This window comes from Patagioenas fasciata, chromosome 2 (genome assembly GCF_037038585.1).
Source record: "Patagioenas fasciata isolate bPatFas1 chromosome 2, bPatFas1.hap1, whole genome shotgun sequence".
Taxonomy (NCBI): domain Eukaryota; kingdom Metazoa; phylum Chordata; class Aves; order Columbiformes; family Columbidae; genus Patagioenas; species Patagioenas fasciata.
This window is the reverse complement of record NC_092521.1, coordinates 98,189,316-98,212,085: the sequence shown is the minus strand read 5'-3', so window position 1 is coordinate 98,212,085 and position 22,770 is coordinate 98,189,316. Positions and strand designations below refer to the sequence as shown.

Sequence of the window (22,770 nt, the reverse complement as noted above, 5' to 3'; positions counted from 1 at the left end):
AAATAAAGCACTTTTCAAGGTCTTTGTTACTACATTTCTAGAGGCCTACAGACTCACCTCTGCAAAGGGTATGCATCCCTTTTGGTAGCATTACCTCCTCTTCCTTGCATGCACATTGCAACATTGGTATCCAGCTTCACGTGCCTCACACCTACACCTATGCACACAAGCCTCTTGCTTCTCCTCCCACCAACCATCTCCTCCATGTTGTTGCTGACACCAGCTTTGTTGCCTGGTCTTCTTCTGCTGCTGCTGATATTTTAACATGCTCATTAGTACAGGCCTTTACAGAAACACCCCCTCTACACATATCCACCAGGCTTATCCACCAGTCCTCCTTTATTCTGCTTCTCTCTACAGGGAAGTCCCATAAAAACAGTCCCTCAGATACACCTGAGGCAGCCAGGAAGCAGCTGACACACCATTTACAACATTTTCATTGCAATTGCTTTCACAGCTTCGAATTTCTTTCCTCTTCTTTGCCTTCCTTCCCTTGTCTTAGGCTATACAACTTCATATGTGTGCTTGCACAGTATCAGCCAAGTACCACTACTCCCTAGACCCACTTGCTCCTGCTTGTTAGTTCCTACTTAAATTCAGACATTCACTGATAGCATCTTAGGACACTGAAATGCCCTGTATGTTGAGATAGTTGTTGCCTTGTCTCTCACACACATATGCACACAAACATTAGGTGGTCATGTAGAGCATAAGTGAAGTAGTGCATAAGTGCATAAGGCACGATTGAAGATATAGTTAGTGAATTGCCCTTCTACTGATATCTTGTTGCAGTAAGAATATCTGTCATTCTCTTAGTGGTTTGCTGCTTGGAGGGCGACTTTAATTAAAACGTAAAATGTCAAACATTAGTAAGAAGGAGGATAACCCTGTGGGGAGCGAAGATGAATCAAATTTATTAGTCACTGAGCAGCAGGCTGGTAGCCCTTCATTTGGAGAAATTTTAAAAGGCAGTTAATGCAAAATACAGAATCAGTCTAATCCCCAACTATTCTAACTAACCTTCTGAAAAAAACAGTATCACATGTTTCCACCAGTTCCAGAAATTAAAGACAAATCTGCTACAGAGATTCAAACAGCCTCATTTTGTGCGTGCAGGACAGACAAAAAAGTCATTTTCACTTATGGGCTGTAAAGGAAAATGTCTCTCTTAGGGATGTTTCTCCCTGTTATCAAGAAATGGCTGCATTTGCACTGTACACAGTGCATAACAGGACTGTAAGAGTCACTGGCATTTGGTAGCAAGCATGAAAACCAGCCCTTGGGACTATTCCTCAGGGAGTTGAATTTGCCAGCCCACACATCTCAGGAGCAAGGATGACTGTAGACCCCTCAGACAGGTCCAGAGAAGGTCAGGATTGCAGCACATACAAGCTCCACCTGTCCTCCCACTGGCACAATATTATCTGAAGTTCCAGTTTTAGGTTGTTGCTGAATCCACTGGACTGTTCTGTCTGTGTTCCTTATCATCCTCATACAAATCACATCATTATTTCATAAAGTTTTCTTTTATAAACATTTCTGGTGTACTTTTTACAGCATCATGCTAACAAACATTCACTTTCTGTTTTCAAGTTTCAAACTTCATAGATTCAAAGGAAGAGTAGAACAACATCCCAGCTCTCCCACAGATACTCTGTCTTGTGACTTATTCCCCATACAGATTACTGAGAAGCTCATGAGAACACTGGGAGCCCTTTACTTTATGACACACAGCTAACCATGTCTTGCAAAAGAGGGGCTTTGGGTGGGTGTCTCCAGCTGGGTTTTCTGCTCCTGTACGAGTAGATGGAAGCATTTACTCTGAGCACCTCTACGCACGGCAGAAGCTGCAGGTTCTGGTTGATAATCATGTCCCTGGGCTTGTTTCCAGCCCCTGCACACTGTTTAATCACAGGGAAGGGTACAAACACTCTTCCCTGGTCATTCATGGTTCACACACCTGGGCTGTGCCCTTGTGTTGGGCTGATCCTTAGTGGCACCACCTTTGTGCTAGGGCTAGGCTACCTTGTGACAAGTGAGTCCTGTCCCTGTCAGCTGCTACAGGAGAAATCAAGGCAGCCATTTCAACAGAAAAGTGAAATAGGAGATAATTTTCATACCATCACTTCATAATGTAGTGATTTTTTTAGTTTTTTAAAGTTATGATTGGGTGTAAATTCTGATAAAGATTCTGAACAGCTTTTAGCTAAGAGTCCTTAAAATTAAACTGTTCATTCGACTTGAAATCTAATTCTATATGGCAGAAAAGACAGGCGGCATTTGGGGTGGGGAGGAGGCAGGGAGATAAAAAGAATAGAGCAACAATATAGAGCTTACAAATTACAACCAAGTGGAGCTGTCAATAAGATCTTGCTCACCATATTGTCACAGAATTTTCCTTCTGTGTCACATTGGTCATTACTGTAACACTACATGAGAAATCACTCCATCTGTTAAAAAAGAAAAGAAAAGCAGCTGCTATCCTCTTGCAAAGATGGAATTAACAAAAACCCAGTAACTGTATGCCTTTCAACTTTTGCAGTCACCATTTTAGTCCCACTTTATTCGCGCCATGCAAGTCACCAAGCGGTTCTACCGCCATAGCAATAAGCACCCCCAAAAAAATCTCATTAATCAGAACAAAAGATGCTACCTATGGAAACTGAGGTGACCATGGCAGTTTTAGTTCATGCACTGGTGGTTTGAAAGGTTTTAGGGTTTCTCTAGTGGTGAGGGAAGAGATGTTAACATTTTGCCAAGGGGAGCACTAATCCAGTCACTGTGGTAGAATAGGAGAAATTATCATAGAGATTCAAGATTATTTTGCTGACCTAGCTTGGCAGTTGAACCAGGTAAGTCCCATTACATCCAGCCACAAAAAATAAGAGCACTTCAATGATTGAAGTGGAGGAGCCTGAAGCAAGAGCAGCAGACTGCCAGCAGAGGCACTCAGACTCAGGGGGAATCCTGGGGTAGGATTTTATGCCTTACCATTAACTCTGAACAACACACAGAGCCCCTGGGACAGGTTTCTTCAAGATCACAGCGAGGCTCTATGCACCAAAGAATGAGCTGGGTGGGATGACACCTACGTGCCATACTTTTTTGTACCTAAATTAGGCTGGAGGGTAGCCTGAAGCTCCTGCATTTCAGGGAACATTGAGCCAAGCTCAGGGAGAGCCCAAATCAAACACCTGGCAGAGACCAAATCCTAAAACAGTCACATTTGTCCTATGAAGGGTGAGATCACTAAACATCACTAATCAAAAAGAACAAGTAGTAAAAACAGATAACACCAGTGTCTTTAAATAGCTCTTAAAGAAGGAAGGCTGGTTTGAGTGTGATTGGGCAAAACCATACTGGAGACAGCACCTTGCAGTTAGATGGAATTGGCTGTTAAATAATGCCCCAGACAAGCTCCAGCTTGCCTGGGGGACACCCCTTCTCCACGTTTGTGTGTGCCTCCTCATCCTCCCCTCCATCCTGTCAGGCTTGTCTTTGGAGGTACACATCCCACCGATAGCTGCCTTCTTGCTGGCAGGTCCCTGCACCAGCTTGAGCTGTGACCTGTCATGGTCAAGATCCACTGGAGGGTGTTCAGATGTTTATCACCATGCTTGTGTCACCCTTCAGCAAGCATCTGCTGTTGGCCAGGGATGGAAATGAGAGTCTCATGAGAGGCATGAGGATACAAGGGTGGTTTGTTTTTTTTCCACCAGTTCAGACTTTTTTTCCTGTCAGATTGCTTCAACAGGCTTGCAGTTGCATATAGGCTGGAAGAGAAAATACAAGAGGCAAATGCAGTTCCAGCTGTTTGAACAGAAACCCCCTGCACTCAAAGAGGGTTCACCCTTGGAGCATTCCTGATCCATTTGCTGTCCTGTAGGACACTTCAGTTCACTAGGGGGTGATTTGCAGCTATCTGTGGCAGAAGGAAAATGCCAGTAGGTAGCATCATTCCAACAATCTGCAAGATGGTACTATCATTTTCTGGAAATAATTAATTTTGTTGCAAGTGTGTGAGCTGTGTCTGTTCATCTGGTCTGTTAATTCATCCAAAGTCTTCACCATCCTAATAGGCTCAATGGCTACTGTAGCTGGTAGGATACCCCAAAATAATCACTAAAGGTACTCAATTGAATAATATTTACATTGCAACAACACAAAAACCTGAGTGAGATCAGAGTTTGATTTTCTATCCCAAGGAAGTAGTAAAAATCTAGTTCTAAAGAATTTTTATGGAGAAGACAAGGAGTGGGTGAAAGGGAAATTGAAGCACAGGGATTTGAAGTGCTGCTGCAGGAGAGTAGCAAAGCAAGGAATAGAATTACATTTTAAGTCCCACTAATACATTTACAAACAGGACTTCCATGTTAGTATCAATGTAAGATATTCAATTGTAGCCACTGAAGTACCTACTAAAGCTAGACAGATTTTTCTTCAGAAAGCTTGAAACAAATATTGCCAGAGAAAGAAGTAAGATTTTATTCATAGGAACCCAACAGTTTCCAGCAGAAGGAAAGAAAGAAAAAAAATAATACTAAAGCAAGGCAAACAAACAAACTATTCCTGAGAGTTTCCTCCAAACCAGAGTGAAACTTCTGGTCAAGTGCAGAGAAGGCCCTTAGAGGCTAAAGCCCACTTTGAGGTGATTCAGAACACAGACTGTCCCGAGGTTTCCCCCACTTTGGAGCACCTCATCACGGTGGGCCAAGTCCTTCTCATTTTCCCTGAGCCCTTTCACAAATCAATGCAGCTGGGCTGATGCAGAAGATCAGGTCTCCTGTCCCTGTTCCGAACAGGACAAGCAGAAACTTAGATCAGGTACTTCCCCACCAAAAGGGTTGCCACCATAGGGATGATCTGAAGGGCTCCGGAGTCTCAAAATCAGCAGAGGAGTCAGATCTCCCGCGTGCTTCTGATACCTAAACGTTTGGGACAGAGCCACAGGCTTAGCACACATCATTGGCTTTAAACACAACAAAATATTCTGTAAAGGTTGGCTGCCTTTCCAGCCCTATTGTTTTGACCAGATATAGGCCACAGCATTTGGATCCCTGCAGGTGCTTTAAAAACCACAAGGTTTGTTGTTACCATTTATGTGGATTTGGTTCAAGCCATTCCCTGTGTTAACAAGAAAGGAAACTGTCATTTTGAGACAACATGACACAAGGGCATTCAATGCATCTGCCAGTCTACCACCATGCAGTTTTTCAGTGCAAGGGGTCAGCAAAACCACTGCATCACACATGAACTTTTACATAGCCATATTATTGTGCAAACGAAAAACTGATTTACACAACATGCCTGTCCAAGAACTTGGCACCGCTGCAAGAACTAGTCTATGTAGTAAAATGGATTTTATCAACAGCTGAAAGACTCTTAAAGTCCTTGAATACAAAGAGCTCCATTTAGAAAGAAATTGCAGTGTGTAAATATAATCCACAATCAAGGCTCTCAGAGTCACAAAGTAGCATGACTATATCTCTGATTACTAATTTAATCAGGCACCACAAGCACTTAAGTGAAGAACCCCAACCAGACAAAGGGAGCTCCTTACAGCTGTTTTTAGCAGGCTGTATTTTGCAACAGACATGTGAGCACAGACCCCAGTTTGTAAGTGATCCCATGTCTAAGGGGTAGCATTTACTAAAACAAAGTGAGATTGCACTGATGTGAAACACAAGACTGCACAATGTACTCACCATGTTACAGGAAAACACAGGTCTTTGCACTATTCACATTGATTCCTCTTTAGTCAGGATGCATCAGAAGCTGGAGCTAGAATGAATGGCTGAAAAAAGTTACTTTTGTTGGAAAGATCCACCATTGTTTCCAATAAATAAATAAATAGAGTCAAACCAAACCCAGACAGGTGTCTACTACAGATGCAAGTTCTCACCCCAGATTAAGCCAAAGTAGCCCATACCCTGCAAAACCTCTGTAGAGAGCAAGGTGTGGTGGGACTTTTCTGAGCTGAGAGCTCCAGAGGTAGAAGGGACATCGTTCCCCAGGCCAGAACAGCAGCACATTCCATGGAGCAGCTGGAAAGTCCTCCTGACCTTCTTCCCCTCCAGGCTCTGGGGGCCTCTGGGAGAAAAGAGGGATCTGATCTCACTTTATTCTTTTTAAATTGCCAAAGAGCACACAGGTCTCCTCAGCTATGTCTTAGGTGTCTTAAATATGTCTGTAGATCTGGGTGCCAGAGAATGAAACAGACAGCCTTTGCCTTTTAATTCACTTCCCTTTTTCCCCTATTCACTTTGTTCCATCCACTTTCACTAAAATCCTTTGGAGTGATACAGCTGCCACCGAGGCACCTTCTTTGTGGTGCTGAGCCACAGACTGCCAATCCCATACAGACATCTCAGGCACAGCAGGGCAGCCAAAAATGACGCAGCCTTTACATATCTATTAATAAGCCCTATGACCGGGCTGCTGCTGCTTACAGACGTTAATTATATCCATTAGCTTTATTTTCTGACAATATCTCAAAGTGATATAAAAGTATCTGTATGACACACACCTTCTCCCCCTCTTCCACCCTCCTTTCTGCTCAGCCCTAAGCAAGCAATAAGGGAAAAAAATTCACAATGCTATATAACATGACATCTCTGCTTAGTTAGATGTATTAATAGCTCAATCAATTTTCTGATGTAATTGTATTAATTGTTCCTGTCCCAACTGAATTTCCAGGAGAAAAAGGAAGGTTCATTTAAACATTAAAGACAGAAAATGTTGTGGGTTTTGTTACAGCTTTGCACGCAGATGTGAAGCAGAGTGCTAAATATCAGCACTCTGCCTAGTTGAAGGCTGTTGTGTTAGCAGGAATCCTCACCTATTCGTACAAACTAGCATGTACCAGATGGCTCCATGGGAGTCAGGAGGCTTGAAATGGAGCAATCATTCAGTCTGCAGATGGAATATACAGTACGTTCCCAGTTAAGTAAGGGGCTCATTTATTCAGATGGATTCTGCATATATGGATTGTATCTCAGAGGACAAACCAGTTTCTGTCTCCAGATTTCCAGCAATTGTCTAAGCTAGGTCCGTCCTCCACCATACTTCCGCTACTGGAGTCCAGCAAAAAAAGTCCCCTTACTAAAAAGGTGGAATTTTGCTCAAGCTCTGGTGAAGCAATACACTGAACACCACAGTAGGATTTTTTTTTTTTTTTTTTAATCTTTCTAATCTGAAAAATAAAAGGTGCTCCATTTTTTTTTCTTTTACTCATCATGGAAACATTTGGACAGAACCTTCTATTTCAGTGCTTCAATGAGCACAGAACTATACATTTATATGCTAGTTATGATTATTTATCAGCAGAAAATAGATCGATTGCTTCATGCTAATGAAGACCTGCAGCAGCAACACCCAGTGATGCCATGCAGAGTCCCAGAAGAGAGTCATCTATGCCTGCTTTTGACGTCTGCAGTAAATGAAGCTCAGAGGAAAGACCTTAGTGGAAAGAAGCAAAAAGGATCCTGACTCTTCAACAGACATCCAGGGAAGTCCAAGCTAGATGTTTCTGACATAGGATTTGTTATTTTTCTAAAAATGCAAACTAGAATCTGTCCTGAATGGGGTTAAGGACTCAAGCTATTCAAAGAGATCGCAAAGCAACTTTTTTCTCAAGGATAAAGATCAAATGAGCATTCTAGCCTCATATTTTCAGTGACCTACTGAAATTTACCTAGGCAAATAATTAAAGAGAACAATTTAAAAGCATTTTCAAAAGTCTAGGTGAAAGATATTCATTGTTTTGTATTGTAAGACTTTGTAGAGCTAATTCAGCAGGGGAAGCACTATGAAGAGATATCTAGGTTTAGGTGTGTTTTAACCAAAAGTCCATGAAAACAAAACAAAAGCTCACATTCCAAACAGAAGGAAAAAAAACTCTTCCTATGTTTTGGCTTCACAAGCAAAGTGATTAAAAACATGTAGAGCTTTTCTCCCCATACCAAGTCTAAAAATAGGTCCTGAGAGTTCAGTCAAGCCATGCCCTAGATCCACCCAGCAAATTCACTTCCCACCTTGGTCCTCCTGGGTCACCAACCTGCTTCAATGCACACAGCCCACTCCACAGCTTCCCAGAAGCACCAGCATCCCACTTGCAGGAACCTTTCCAGCAGTTATTGGTCACCTCCCCAGAGGGGAAGGGATTGGCTTCCAGGCTGGCAGACCCCTGGATGTTCCTTCTGCCTTCTCCATAGCCCACGCTACTGCTGCATACTGGGGGACTGTTCACTTGACCCTATATTATCTACCAGTAGGCATGATCTTGGCTCGCTGTACCCAGCACAGGCAACATTGCATGTGATAATGGTATAGTTTACAAATGTGAACATCACAGGGAAAGTATTGATTGATAATAACAAGCTGGAGGAGCAGGAAGAAGGAATTGTTAAGGGACTGTCTTCTATCACTTTCCAAGGATGGGAGGAACTCAATTATACCCAGCAGCCTCACCTAATGTAATTGTATTTGCTGGCTGTTTGCCTTTGAAGTACCTCTCCTGCAGTATGTCTTGGCAGTGTATTCTGCCACATCAAAAAGGGAAAGTTTTACTACCTGTGCTTTTGGAGGGCTCATTAAAAACACACCAAGTAGAGAGATGGAGCAGAAAATTGTTATCAAATCCTCTGGGGCTTTTTGTTTTGTGTTGTTTTTCTTCTCAGATCACACAGAAGCCCCTGCACTTTGTGGACTCCGTTACAGGAACGTTGATCGCATGGACTGCTGTTAATTCATCACAGCTTTGCTAGGCTACTTGTCTTCATTTGCCATGAACACAAACAAATTCTACAGACGCACCGTATCAAATCTGTTCTCCTCAAAAGAAACATTCGCTGGTGAAACAAAGAGAAATGTAATGGCAATTAATAAACTAACATTTACTGCACTAATTAGCATCTCCTAGAGGGCTTGATTATGTGTTTACACCAGTTAGATACAGCACAGTATGAGAAAATACCCACATTTCATACATCAAAAGACATTTCTTTCATATTTCCTCTTCCATTCTTATACTAGCAAAGTGTGAAGACAAGAGCATGAAGGAAGGTAGAATAATTCATTACCTTGTCTCCTACTGATTTGTACATCCAACATTTTTTTTGGAATAAACACAAAGCCATAAATTAGCTTGTAGCAAAATAGAATTAATTGAATGTCTTACTAGGATCATCAAACCAAGGTTTAATGTCAATTTATCTGCCTGAGATTTTGCTAATGTAGCTTCAGCTCATTAGGGTGAGAGCTGATACTGTGTATGGGACACACAGGCTCATCAAAACACAGACCAACCTATGTTTTCCCTATTTAGGGACAAAAATCTCTCAGGTATGTCATGCATAGTACATATGTACATATATGCTGAGAGGGAAAAGTGTGACTTATAAAATAAATGCTTTCAAGAAGGGGATTTTATATCAAGAGTGCAGTACAAGGTTTTTAAATGCATCCTGAAGTCATATAAAGAACCCAGATTGTCCCCATTTTGCTAGGATCCTTATAGCACCGTGTTATTTCCTTTGCTCATGAACAACGTAGAAGCCACATCATTAAGCAATGGACACCAAGAGACAGTTTGGTTACATCAGCCCCTTTATCTAAAAGGTAATAGTCTGAGGCTGGAAACAGATGCAGGACAACTAGGACACAGAAATCAGTACCGTGGTTTTGGGACATGTTTTGGTGACAAAGATCATATTAATCTCTGTGGATACTTCATTACATCCAGAATGTTTCTTGTCAGGAGAGCTTTTGACAATAAATGCTCCATCTTACCTGAAAACTGACTAAAGGAAAAAAGAAAAGCTGACAAAGTGCAACCACCTTGTGTCATTAGGTGAGAGAAGGATCACACACATAACAATTCAAACAACTTAATTCCTGGGCAAGGAGGAGGTGACGCAGCACAGCACTTCAACACAGCTTCAGATGAAGTCAGTGACAGTTGCATAGGCTGATGCCAAAGGCCAAATGCAACACCTAGCATATGAACAAAGTCAGTGCACTGAGACAAACAGTCAAGAAATAAAGGGCACTCCAAATCTACAAATCTCTGATACACAACTTGCCAGCTGTAAGCATCTCATTTTCATCATTGCATACATATCTCATGCACTTATTCCTGTTTACTAGTGTTTTGAAAGGACTTTAGTCTGAACTAGCTGTGTTCAGAGTCACAGAAGTGTATGGTGGCAGTAGGCAGTACCTCTCAATCTAGTAAAATGGGGAAAAAAGCTCCAGCAATGATGAGAAATTGAATGATGAGACCTCTCAAAAAGGGCGATAGGCTGTTCAAGTCACATCTTTAACATACTCTAAGCACAGCAACACATCAGACTGTTTACACATCTAAAAATACAGGCAACAGAATGATATAAGCAGCAATCTCCAAAAGTGCACATATTCAGATCCTCTTGAATTGGCCACTCAGAAGTATTTGATAACGCCAGTAGGCGCCTTTGAATTGTTAGCTAAGCAAACTTATTTTATTTCAGGATGAGACACTCATTGCCTTTAATCACAGCTTTAGTCACAGGCTGTAGATAGAGCACTTCTCTTACCAACAACCCCAAAGGTGTGGTACCAGTGACCTTATCTTCCTCCAGGAGGAAGGGAATTGCCCCAGAAGTCTTCCAGCTTGTCACCACTTTTACACAGCACATTAGCCCTGATGACAGACACAGACCATAAGTGTGGTAGGTCTGCCTCATCATCAATATGGGAATGAATGTCTCACCTGCACCTGCAGGCCATGAGATCCAGCTTCTTGTGTGGGTAGGAGCAAATTGTCCCAGGCTTCATCTTGGTTAGGTCAAAGCAAGGCCTATAGGTGATTTAAATCATGTAACATAGGCAGCTGGTACCAAGCCAGTTCCATTGTACATGCAGACCTGACTTTTTCCAGGCTGGTTTGCTATTTCTCAACAGAATTAGATCAGTTGCTACTCTTTGAACCCAAAGGACAACCATCACAGGAATGGCCTTTCTGCACCTTTCACTGGCCAGAGACTATGACCCCTGCTGCAGTAGGTGGGATTTTGGCTACTTTGAAATCTTTGAAACTTCAGCCCTAAATTTCAGAGATCTCAAAGTACAGTAAGCCAGCCATGAAAGCACCCCTGTGACTCAGCCTGTGCCACGTCCAAGTGCTGTGAGCACTTGGATACATAACATGGATGCATAAAGACATTTGCTCTCTCTTCTGTCTGGCCACCTATTTGTTACCCCACAGCTAGCTGAACTTCTTTCCCATTTGCTAATCTGTTTGCTCAAGACAGTACAGCAGCATCTTAAATGGGATATATCCAGCTGGGAACAAGGAAGGAAAATGGCTGGCAGCACCATTGCCTTCCTGTAATGGTCCCAGCTTCCAGTTGTCTTCTCCCTCACCAGCCGTCTGTCCTTCTGCAAGCGTGGCTGGCTGCAGACCATCTGATATGAAGAAGATGTCTGGCACCTCATGCTCTGAATAGTGTCTATGATGTAGCCCCTTATCCTTGCCAAACACCTCAGCACTAGGCTAGATAAGGGATAGTCAGGGCTCAGTTGTGTATACAACTGTATTACCCAGGACTAATACAAATATTTGGCCGTGTATTCAACCAGCATTTAACCACTAGCTCTAATGGACCAATGCCATTTCACATCAGTACCCCTAAACAGCAGCAAGCTGTTCACAGCACACATAGCTGTAGATACAAGTGATCTTCTAAAATTCTTTACAAAAGACCTATTTTACTATTACCTTAATCAGCCCTTCTTTGGGCAAAATTCCACTTTCATTTAATGGAGGGAACTTAGGACTAAGAAGTCTTATTAAAAAAACAGCAATAAAGTAGAATCGAGAGCACTCTGAAATCCACCCCCTAAACCATATTATTCAGATTGCAAACTCTCCCACATCATATAGACTTCTCACATGCACTTGTGTGCCTTCAGAATAATATTTATGTTTGTAGTTTCCCATTCTGTGCACACAAGTAACTGCCTTCCTCTCCCAGAGAGCCGACATTTGCTTTTCTGCTATGTCCTCCTCTTCTATAGAGGAGGTCCCTCTGGCTCACAGGGTGGAGCAGTGCATAGGCTCCATGTACTTTCTCAGCAGCTGCTTTTTGCAGCTACTTAGAAAACTGGGAAGAATTACAGAATCCTGGAAATGTATCTGCTTGAAGAAAATTAACCCGTTCGTTTTCTTGCAGTGGAAATGACCCCGCTCTAGTTAATAAAAATATTTTTTATTTTTGGAGAATTTATGGTTGTTGGCAGCTTGAATGTCACTCTAGTTCCACTGCTTCCCTGTCCCTCCTTTTCATGTGATCTGAAAGCAACTTTGGTTTGTTTCTCTCACTCACAGCAAAGCAGAGCTGCAATAACAGCAAATGGTCCTTGGAAATCACAGTCACATTAGGCTTCTGTTCAAATAGCTTTTAGGGCTGCGATAATAGGAGGCATTCCTAATAACTGGTGACTCAGTGAGACCCTGCACAGAAGGCCTCCAAATGACAGTACACAATTTAGAATTTAATCTAGAAACAGTGGCGGTGATGAGATTCCAGCTGGGGACCTTCTGGTCTGGAGGCCAGTCCTGTACCAAATAGTCTAAAACAACTATGTTACCCAACCAGAAAAGAGATGAATTCCCTCCCTTCCCTAAACTTCACAACTTTTGGAATGGTGTTTGACCCGTGAATTGGAGCGCATCTTTATTGCCACCTTGACTCTGGAGACTCACCACCCTGAACCACAGCACACTAAACCACTGATACATGGAGACCATCCAGTCACACAGCATTAATATGAAAGTTAGTTCCTAAACACTGAATTTCAGCATACTTCAGTTCACAGGCCACCCATATCATGCTTTTGGGCTGTCCTTGGTCTGCTACAAATCTAGACTGGATGCTCACCCAGAGAGAGCAAAGACAGAGTTCACCCCTCACTCTCCCAGCACGCTGCTTCTGTTGAAATCACACAATGTTAGTATGACCTGTGCTTAGCAACCTGGCTCACATAAAGAAAAGGTTTCTTTTTGGAGAGGAGGAAGCCATGACCCCATTGGCAAAAGTAGTATATTTTCTTTCTTAAAACAAAGCCTACAGACTCTCAGTCTTTTCCTCCTTGATGTGCAAAGGGACGGAATTTCAGAACAAGCTTTTCTTTCCAAGAAGGGGCATGGTCATTGGGTGGTCACTGGAAAACAGTAGATCGCCAGGGACAAGCACAGTGCTTGGAAAGGGAGAGGATAGGGAAGGGTCTCCCGGATATGGGTACACCCCTCCTATGCCCCTGCTTAATGTCCCTCTGATATGCCCTGATATGCATCCAGGAAGAACGACAGGAAAAATCTCACACACAGAGCAGGGAAAAGACAATTCCACCTCAGAAAAGCATGTTGAAAGTAGAAGTGATTGCACTCAAATAGTTGGGACCCATTTAGTGCAAAAATCACTATGGACAATAAACTTCAAAAAGCGAGGACACCATTTACTGACTGGTGGGGACTCAGAACAAATATCAGTGCTTTGGAATTGTTGGGGTTTTGTGGGTTTTGGGTTTTTTTGTTTGTTTGTTTGCTTTTTTGGTTTTTTGTTTTTTTTTTTTTTCACTATCTGTAGTCTTCCAATGGAGTCTAATATTTGCTAACATGGTGTAATTTGAGTTATCCACAGATAGTTCAAAAATACAAAGAGTTCATTGCCCAGATATCTCTATTTAAAACAGATTTGCTTTTGTTCATCAGTGTAATGCACATGGCTGAGAAATGGCAAGGTGCCAAAATGAAACTGCTCCTAATTTTCAGAGGAGGCCACCGGCTAATTACACAAACTGCAGGTGTGAAGAGAGAAGCTCAAAGTAATCAATAGTAGTAATTAATCTGCTAGACTGGAGCTAAAGAGCTAACAGCTGGACATCAGAAATGGACACATGCAACAAGATCAGCAATAATTACCTCTTTAAATATTGAATTTCCATAGCAACAATTAAGCATATAAATAAAGGCTTGAAATCAAGGCTCCAAGGCATGATGCTGAATTGCAAACACAACATTCTCCAAATCAACCCCTTTAATAAAACAGTAACAATATGCTTGGGCTGGGTCGACTGGTCTCTGGTGCTCACGGAAGATCAGCTTCTGCTGCCTCCAGATTTTTTGGCTCTTCCTTCTTGGCTGCTTCCAAACCCGCAGGTTCTGCTGTAACTTCTCTTTATTCAACTACCATCTAAAGAGACTTGGTGCAACACATACCCACAACTCACCCCTTTCTCTTGTAAGTCTGTCCACCTCACAGCTTTGACTTTTCCATCCTCTGGAGATGGCTTCCCTTCAAAACACTCTGCTGAGGCACCATTTCGATCAGGCTAGCAGTGCCATCTTGACCGGGAAACATCAGAGCACTAGCTGGTAGGTGACCTCACTGCAGCACTGCCATGCTGTCAGACAGTACTAATGCCAAAGTGACAGCTCTAATGGGAGAAGCTTCACATGGCGGCAGGATGCTCAATGAAGTACTGCCACTGGCTCTCCTGGAAGTATCCAGAGACCTCTCCTCCTGTCTCACAGCATAGGCACACAGCAGCGTTGCATTCCCCCAGCACCTTTGTGCGGTCAGCAGCACCTGCAAAAATGGATTTCCCTCTTGGCTTAATGGCACAGCATCATCACAAGAGCACTCTCTGCCATGGAGACTGGAGATGTCCGGAAGCCTTCATTAAGGTCAGATTAATCTCAATAAATGTTATTTTCTGATGTATACTAGCTAAAACTTGCCTTTGTTTATCTCAGTGGAGATATCGAGGCCATATTCTCCCTGCTCCAGAGAATTCAGACCAATGGAAGAGGCACAAATCTGGTATTTGTTATGTTCTCATGTGCCTGCAGAACCAGAGAGGACTCCACGGAATCTGACCTCTGTAGGCTGTACTTTACCAGACAGCAACCACAGACCACATTACTGCACAGTATGAAAGAGTTTTAGCAACTGAAGCAGCCAAGGCCAGGCTGCCTCCATCTCCACCCTGCTTGTAAGTTTACTGCAGGGATGAGGTGCCTTCTCCTACCCAAGAGTTAAATACAGTCTTTCCAAAATATTTGACAGGCCACATAACTCACATTCAGCAACTAAGAGTAGAGGCTATATAGAATCATAGAATCATATTGGTTGGAAAAGAACTTTAAGATTGAATCCAATCATTAACCTAACACTATCAAGTCCATCTCTAAACCATGTCCCCAAGAACCTCATCTACGTGCCTTTTAAACACCTCCAGGGATGGTGATTCCACCACTTCCCTGGGCAGCCTGTTCCAATGGCTGACAACTCTTTCAGTGAATAATTTTTTCTCAGTCACCAATCTAAACCTCTCCTGGTGCAACTTGAGGCCATTTCCTCTTATCTTATCACTTGCTACTTGAAAGAAGAGACCAACACCCTCCATGCTGCAACCTCCATTTGGGTAGTTGTAGAGTGTGATGAAGTCTCCCCTCTCCAGGTTAAACAGCCCCAGCTCCCTCAACTGCTCCTCACAAGACTTATGCTCCAGATCCCTCACCAGCTTCATTGCCCTTCTCTGAACTTGCTCCAGTACCTCAATGTCTGATGATGACAAGCCAAAAACTGAACAAAGGATTCAACGTGGGGCCTCACCAGCACTGAGCAGAGTCGCACAATCACTTCTCTAGTCCTGCTGGCCCCACTATCTCTGACACAAGGCCGAGTGCTGTTGGCCTTTTTGGCCACCTGAGCACATTGCTGGCTCATGTTCAGCTGCTGTTGACCAACACCCTGAAGTCCTTTTCCTCTAGACAGCTTTCCAGCCACTCTTACCCCAGCCTGTAGCACTGCCTGGGCTTGTTATGATCCAAGTACAGGACCCAGCACTTGACCTTGTTGAACCTCATCCAGTTGGCCTCAGCCCAACAATCCAGCCAGTCCAGATCCCTCTGTATGGCCTTTCTACCCTCCAGCAGGTCAACAGTCCCACCCAACTTGGTGTTGTCTGCAAATTTACTAAGTGTGCACTCAATCCCCTCATCCAGATCACTGATAAAGAGATTAAACAGAATTGGCCTCTATACTGAGCCCTGGGGAACACCACTTGTGACCAACCATCAACTGGATTCAACTCTGTTCACCACAAATCTTTGGGCCTGGCCATCCAGCCAGTTCTTTATCCATTGCAGAGTACACCCATCCAGGCCATGAGCTGCCAGCTTCTCCAGGAGAATGCTGTGGGAAACAATGTCAGAGGCCTTACTGAAGTCTGGGTAGACAATATCCACAGCCTTTCCCTCATCCACTAAGCAAGTCACTGTGTCATAGAGGGAGGTGAATGAAACACCATCAGAAGTGTTATCATCCCTACATCTGCTTTAGCAGGGAAAACTAAATAAGACCTACAGAAATCCAAAGAAAAAAAAGAAATCCTAAATGACATACTTCATTTTGATCCCTGCATTTCCAGAATCAAACCTGTAGCTAGATGAAAACCTGAGGAACTGTTTTTAGAGGTTTTTCTAAAATTTCCTGCATTTTAAACATTTATTTCTCCAGCCATTTATCATCTCAGAGTTTTCCTGTTTTCTTGGATATTTTTTTTTCCTTAAAATAACTAGAAGGGACGGATTTCTGTAACTTAATACTGGGTGCAGTTAGACAACTCAGCTGAGGAAAAGAAACCCCTCAAATTTCCCATTGGCTTCAGTGGAACTTTATAAAGGTCCCCATTAACTGCTTGTAAGGTAGGATGGGGACCTATATTTTTTGCCTCAGAAGAAGGCGGCATTTCGTAATTACCCTCATGTATTGATTCCCCCAACCACACCAGCAATATTTCTGAATCTCCATGGTCTGTAAATATTTCTACACGGTGTATTTCAAATTCTTCTGTAGTATTGATTTGTGATGTACCTGTTACACTATGATATTTTATAGTACAAAGCTTTTGCAGCTTTGGCACTGATGGTCCTTTCTGCATTTCTAACAAGCATGCAGCAGGCCAACTCTCTGTGGAGAGTCATTGCCAGATATTACCGGCACACCTAAGCTAAGCAGATTTTAAAAATAAAGTGATATGTTTAACTGAGTGTTGCATTTGACTTTATATCAGGCATATACAAACTATTAGCTCAGCTCAGCCACTAGCTCAAAACCAGTAGGACAAGGCTCACCTGCTTGTCTCCCATGCTTTCTTATCTGTGGAAGAGGTAGCTCAGCCCTCCATAGGTGGCACACTTGCCACTACCATTGAGAAATGTTTGGGAGAAGTAGAAACTGGAAGAAAGCTTCTTCCCAAACTCCTCTCTGAGCAACACCTATGACCCCATCTGCACTGATGTCTTGGCAGTTAGGTGCTGAGGACCAACATCTGGAAACAGCAGAAGTGCCTGGCCAAGACTAGAACAGACAGGCAGTAAACGCAGCTGCCCAACAACAACCAAATGGAAAAAGCCAGCAAATCTGGCCTGCCAGTGCCTCATACCTTATATCTTCCAAAAAACTATGGATATATGTGGTGTGAAATGCTGCCATTCTGGTTCAGCAATTGAAAACAAGAAGCTCACAGGGAGGTCAGTGCTATGAGGCTGAAGAGCAGGATTTTTTCTTAGCTCTACTACAGTTTTCCTGCGAGACTTCAGATTAATCACTTGCACCTTTCTCTACCTATTTGTCACTACATTGGAAAGACATATGAAGAAATGATGTCATCTTTTTTACCTGTGTCTCCTAGTTGATTTCCACAAGAGGGGATCTCTTTCTTGAGGAAGTTTGTCTAGGTTAGGCAGAAAAGTCAAGATTAGGCTTTCCTCCTCCAAAAAATGGCAGATTACACACAATGGGGACAGGATCTGTGTTAAAGTCCCTGTCTATCACCATATGGCCACAACTGTGCTCACTAAGTCAGGCACGCAGGTTGCCCAGCTGTGAGAGGATTCAGAAAACATGGTACTTGACCCCAGCCCATCATCAGAGTCTCTTTCCCAATGGTTGTTCTTGTGCCACATGAGTACTCCACTTTGCATACAGACAAGACTGGAAAAAGCCTATGAAACACCTTCTGTCCCTCCATCATTCAGGATATATCAGGAATCCCTAACTGCTACTGGAGCAAAACAGGGAGGCAGAGAGAAAGAAAGGTCCTGTTGTCTCAAGGCACAAACATAAAAATGGCAGCAATTCACTCTGCCCAACTCTGGGATGTAAATCTAAGAAGGAGGTAAGTCATGCTAGGCTGCCCATATATTGAGAGAGGAAGGACCCCCTCTGAATTTGTACTCAGACGGCTACATTAAACTTCCATTTTTCTTCTCCTACCTGGTGCACTAAGACTCCTGAAATGTATATTACACATGGTTCAGAGGTAGATAGGTTTTAAGTTAACATTAGCATATGCTTAAAGGTGGTCTTCAACTGTATTTTGATGGAGCAGCAATTATTAAAATACAGAGTGGAAAAATAACAGTTTTTAATATTATAACAGCTGGAAAACAAGCTAGGGATGGGAAAGGGATCCTTTGGTCTCTTTCCTATGTAACCATATTTTGGGGAAGAAACCGCAATAAACTATCAGGTCAGTGTCAGTTCATCAGAAAAAATGCCAAGCCTGCCTTTCTCAGGATATTTTGAGCTCGGTCACACTGGAAATACACAAGAACGAGAAGTCTCATGACATTTCTGCCAGTTCATGTCTGGATTACATTATCATTTGAGAAACAGACTGAACCCCTACCAGAATGAGGAGTCATTTCCATGAAGAGCTGTGAAACAGAGCCAAAGCTTTGAGTGGATCGAGGCTGGAGAAAGCGTGGCACAGCCCCAGGACCTCAGATCACCCTGCAGCAAGCAGGAGAGCCCATGTGCGACCTGCTGCTGGGACAGCCAGGTGTCTGTTTTTAATGCCGAACTAAGAGTTTAAAAGCTTAACTTTAAATGCATGCCTCTTTAAAAATAAATAAATAAATAAATAACAACCACTTGGCCTCCCCAAGTTCACATCTCCCTATGAAGGGTACTGACTCAGGCTCACATCAGCCTCGACCCTCACTGTTGATAGAAAAGCTCTCCCATACCGCTGCCACTCCAGATTGCACCTAGGAGGACCTCCTCTGTTTCCCTTTACCAGAGCAGGAGCCTAGAGGCATTCACCTTTCTGGGCAAAAGGTAATCTCTACAAATACTTCTTATGCAATATGAAAGAGACTGCAAATTCCCCAGCCAGTACAAGCTTGCACACAACTCTGCAGATCAAATTGACTTGGGTCAGGCCGTTACACACCATGTATAGGTATATGTGTGTATATGGGCACCATAAACAACTTCGCAATTATTGTTTTATCATGAAATAGCTGTTCAGAGAAGCGTATCTTTTTTTTTTAAAAAAAAAAAAAGTCAAGCTTAAAAAGTCCTTCTCTTCCTGTTTTCTCCTGGCCAGATTATGGTTTGCCACAGTATAGTTGGCTCATTCATTCATTTTGTGCTTTCCATATATCTTTTTATTTTCTCCTCACACAGCATTGAAGATCACCCCACACACAGAAGTGAGATTTGCATGTACGCTTGGTCCTCTGTCACTGGTGAACCCTTACAAGCGCATCCCCTAGCAGGGCTCATGTGTTCTCTGGGCTGACAGGCACATGGTAAATCCCAAATCAGGTTGACCAGCTGCAGGTAGTGTACTCAGTCACAAAGTGGATGAGGAACCATGGCATTGTGCACAAACGAGCAGAGACCATGCCTGATAGCGGGAGAGACAGAAGTTAACTGCATAAAAATCTCACATCTGTTTGCCTAACAAATGCTACCCATATGAAATAGTATTGACTAGACAGAAAATTTTGCTAGGTGCTTTTGAAGGCATTTGCAACTCAAAGAAGCCACCAAAATGATCCTAGAAATTGCTAAGTATTCTTTAGGTTTATTGCATTGACAATTTCCACTGCTTATCCTCCAACCTCAGACAGACCCTGAGTACCTTTTCCTTCACATTTGTGACCAAGCAGAAGTGATTCATCCTTTCATGCACACCACATGTAGCCATTCATCTCCAGAATAAATGCTTGCAACAGGACATCCATGGGATATATGTATCCTTGGTAGAATAAGCACCGAAGTTCATATTCCTGCATGCCGTCATAAGCCACTCACATAATGACTTTGTGGGAGGATATTCATTTTATCAGACCAACTATGCAAACAGAAGTAACATTATACAGGCATCCATCTCCTTGGATGTCAATGCATTAGAAAAGCACTGTCACAGAGAGCTGCTGTTGAGTGAGTGTTACAGTAAAAACGTGTATCAGTGTGACACATTGCAGCCTCTAGATATCGAAGGAGACATTTCAATAAGGCCACATGTCTAGTACCAGCAGACAGGGAACTCCTTGCAACCCTTGGAAATGACCCAAGACAGCCATTTCAGGGAGACTGACATAATATGATTATGCCCTGCACTGAAGAACAGCTCCACAGCTAAATGCACTACCCAGCTCACAAGGGCTGAGAATTGAACTAATTTCTGTTTCCACGTATCTTCAGCTAATGTCATTGCATAGGAGTGGAGATATTTCCACTGAAAAATGTTTGGTCGAGTCTTCTTCAGACTCAGTGACTTGTAAAGCACTTGGACTACCATACTTGGAGATCAGAAATACCCAAGAGAAGCAGAGGAATCATCTACTGAGACTGTGCAAATGTCTGGCCTATATAAATCCAAGTTCTCATTGCTGGTTTCATTGTCTTCCTTCCAAGTGCTAATACATCTTCTGAGACTCGAACTGTAAAATACCCTGAGAGTGAAACATTTCCTACTTTGGTCTTACAGAGCATCTAGTGTCACAAAGACCGAGCCCCGGTGCTACCAAAGCACAACTAACATCTTGAATGCTGCTGTTGGATACATGATTTACTGCTGTTGTTCCCATTCAGGCTGACGCAGAGGACAGACAGTTTAAAACAAGAGGACAGCTCTAAAGACTCTCCAGATCTGTAAACTGACACTCTGCGCTGCCTTGCACAGCCCCATTCTTGCTTAGCAAGATGCAATGCAAGGGCAGAACCTCTCCATCCCACCACCCACTCCTCACATACCTGTTCTTGACCATTTTCCCTTCCCTTCTCACAGGTATTTGGTAAAAACTTCCTGCGTACAATGCTTGTCATGCTGTTCACACAGGAAATCAAAAGTGTTTATTTTTGCAACAGGCAAATTGTGGGCTAATTTATACAGATGTATTTATTCAGTGACTCATTAACAGTAAGTATCAGGAACCTAATTTACTGCAATATCAGCCCACAGATTGTGGCAAATTGTTTTACACAGAGAAGCAGCACCCAGGTCTGTCAGAACTGACTTTTAAAGTTGAGGTTTATTTTTAGCATCCATTTCACCACCAGCTTTTTCCAGCAGGATGGAATCTGTCAGTATTCTCAGCCAATGTTTAGCCACCTATCTTCAAGTCTTTTTTATTTTTACTAGTACTTTTTATTCTGTGACAATGTATATAAATATATATATTTTATATATATATATATGACAAAACATAAGTGTTCCTGAGGATGAAATAGGAAAACAGGTAGGGTTCAAGTGCTTTAAAAAGCACATCAATAAAATTATGTCAATACAATTGATAAAACCATAAAAAGATTGCTGGGGTGGTATAAGGAAAGGAAATTTTTAGCTCGATTTGAAATAGCTTTTAAAATCTAGATTTACTTTGCCTAGTAAACAAATGCAAGCCAACCTTTTCTTCAGTTGCAATTTGAGAACTTTTGATTTAATGCACTTGTAATGAAAGAACATAAGTAGTAAGGACCAACACACAGACACCTTACAAAAAGAGACCATTCTCCTTGCTTGCAACAGTCTAGTGGCCAGACTATTCATCCTAGAGGCAAAAGAGCTTTATTCTTTCCTCCACCTGATTCAAATAAATTAAACCATGGTCTTTAACCATCAGGAGAAAGTTGTAACTATCAGGTAGGCTGCAGGGTATTCTGAGAAAGAGTTTTTCTTTCAATCTCTCCTATTGGAGCTGTTCTACTTCTCAATGAATACGTACAGATTCATTAAGAAACAGAAAGAGACTAATTAGTACAGTTAGCTAGGAAGGCTGGATACACAGTCCCAGTCCTTGCTCTAGTGAATATCTCATTATCTATACAAAGAGGAACCAGGGGCAAAAGTTATAAACTTCCCCCTTTCCAAGCCAGAGCATCCTATAGCTTGGCAGGCAGGGAAGAAGGTCTCATGTGCACAGCCACATCACGGTTGAGTGCCCTGAGAATCAGAGCTGACATTAAAAGGCAACTCGTAATGATCGATCTAACCCAGAAAACTCTTCCCCCATCTCCATCCTTGAGTATTTAAGGGGGACAAAAGAAGAAGAAAGGAGGAAAAAAAAAAAAAAAAGAAAAAAAAAAGTGCCATTATCATTTCAAGGCACACATTCCAGCAGTGCCTCCCCAAAGCCTCAGACCACAGGTCTCCTTCCTTACTACTCCAGATAAACCACCGTTAGCTTGAGCTGATCCTCCCAGAGCTTTAAAATATAGAAGAATGTGTATGTTTTGAGTGCTGAGTTTTTCCTCTCACCATGTCTTTCTCAGATTGACACATGCAAGCTTTAGTATAAGCATTCATTTATTGCTTGCATTCAAATTTATACGCAGCCCACAGAAGATTAATACATATCCATGAAGAAGACTTTTATATCAGTCAGATGAAAATTAATCAAACTAGTCAAGTAAGTAGGTGGCT

The 22,770-nt window shown here is 42.5% G+C and overlaps 1 long non-coding RNA gene across 10 annotated transcripts in view; it reads right to left on the bottom strand.

Annotated features, from left to right (window-relative positions):
- LOC136098419 (uncharacterized) overlaps positions 1-22,770 on the bottom strand; it is a 71,526-nt gene that overhangs the window by 782 nt on the left and 47,974 nt on the right. For 5 of the 10 annotated variants that reach the window (XR_011737575.1, XR_011737572.1, XR_011737574.1 and 2 more), the window contains 3 exons: positions 5,706-5,794; positions 3,373-4,925; positions 2,379-2,450 (listed from right to left, as the gene is read on the bottom strand). The exons of 1 other annotated variant lie outside the window; for it this stretch is intronic. This is a non-coding gene — a long non-coding RNA (uncharacterized lncRNA). Of the gene's footprint in view, positions 1-57; positions 253-2,378; positions 2,451-3,372; positions 4,926-5,705; positions 5,795-22,770 lie in introns of all 10 variants that reach the window. 4 more of the 10 variants (XR_011737576.1, XR_011737573.1, XR_011737577.1 and 1 more) reach the window with 4 other exon arrangements.